This window comes from Hyaena hyaena, unplaced genomic scaffold (genome assembly GCF_003009895.1).
Source record: "Hyaena hyaena isolate Hyena2069 unplaced genomic scaffold, ASM300989v1 scaffold_1395, whole genome shotgun sequence".
NCBI classification, from domain to species: Eukaryota; Metazoa; Chordata; class Mammalia; order Carnivora; family Hyaenidae; genus Hyaena; species Hyaena hyaena.
The window spans coordinates 215,440-216,860 of NW_024082030.1; positions in this window are offsets into that span (position 1 = coordinate 215,440).

The window sequence follows — 1,421 nt, forward strand, 5'->3', positions numbered from 1 at the left end:
CTGGAAGCACATCTGGTAGAAGGTGGTTTGTTGTCCCAGGCTCACCTGACAGCCTGCCCCTCACCACAAGAGCACCTTCTTGCTTACCTGCACTTGGCTTGGTCCCCTGGCTCCTGGATTTTATCTCATCCTTAGGTGTCTTTTGCTACTGATTTAGAAATTTCTGCCTTTGGTTCTTGCCTTCTGCCATGAGCTGGGGGTGAGGGGGAGAGGTGGGCTTCCTAAATCTCTAAATGTCCTCTTCCCACCCTTGACTAGCCCAGCTGCTCCCTGCACATGGCTCATAATGACCAGGACCATGGGTGACAACTCAACTTGCATATTGCACATGAGAGAGAGTGTGAGAAAGAGGAAGGATCTTTGCTTTGGAAACTCATTTAGTCTTCAAAATTCTCTTCCCTTGAAAATTGAAGGCACGATTAAATAAAGTGCAGCTTCTATAGGGCTAATGAAGAATTCTCTATGTAGGTTGTGCTCCCCAGACAATTTTCTTTTCATATTTTGACAATAAAGACCCCTAAGACGTCTGACCCTAATGTTTACCCGGGACCCATTATTGCGACCTCACTGCTTATTAAGAAAACAAGGCTGGGCGTTGACCGCGCACAGCCTCTGGGTGTCGTGTCAGGAATGGGGTATCCGTCAGGCTTTGGTGCTGATGGATCGGCCGAGGAGGAATTCCTCAGCACGCCCACCACTGCCTTGGTGGCCTTCGGCTGCTCCCCTCCATCAGGGTCAATTTAAAAAAAAAAAAAGATTATTACTTTGGCCAAAAGCCCAGCGACAAATATGGCTTTTGTCCAAGAACGGGCCACAGGCCCAAGTCTGTTATTCCTTCTTCACCCCAGATGCTGCAACTTGATAAAAAGGACATTGTGGACACAATAGAACCTGGTTGCAGATCCGAACTCTCCTTTCAGAGGGCTCAGAAATGACAGCCCGAGAGAAGCTGCTGGAGCCCCCTCCCTGGCTTATGTGGCCCCCGGAGACGGCATCCCAGGGGAGGGCCCCCAGGGACTGAACGCCTCTGCACACAGACAGGGTTGGACTGGATTTCCCAGGGATGTGAAAAGGGGGATAACTCCACACAGTAAGGCCTCAATGAGGCCGCCGCGGACCCCTCATTGGGCAGGGCCCTTCACTGGGAGTGTGGCGCCGGGAGGGGAAGATAGATGGAGGCTTTGTGGCTGTGGGCAAGGGTGGGGGCGGGTGAGCCACCGCTTCTTATCAGATGTATGTTCTTGGGCGAGGCATTCAAGCTCCTGCAGGAATAGGGCATGGGCGATGCCCACCCTATAGAGGACACCGGTCAACATGCTGCCCAGCACGGTCTCCCCACACAGGAAATGCAGATAAATGCAAGCCTCCCTTCCTGGCATTCACCTCTAGCCAGCCCTCGTTCATGTGCTCACATCATCTAT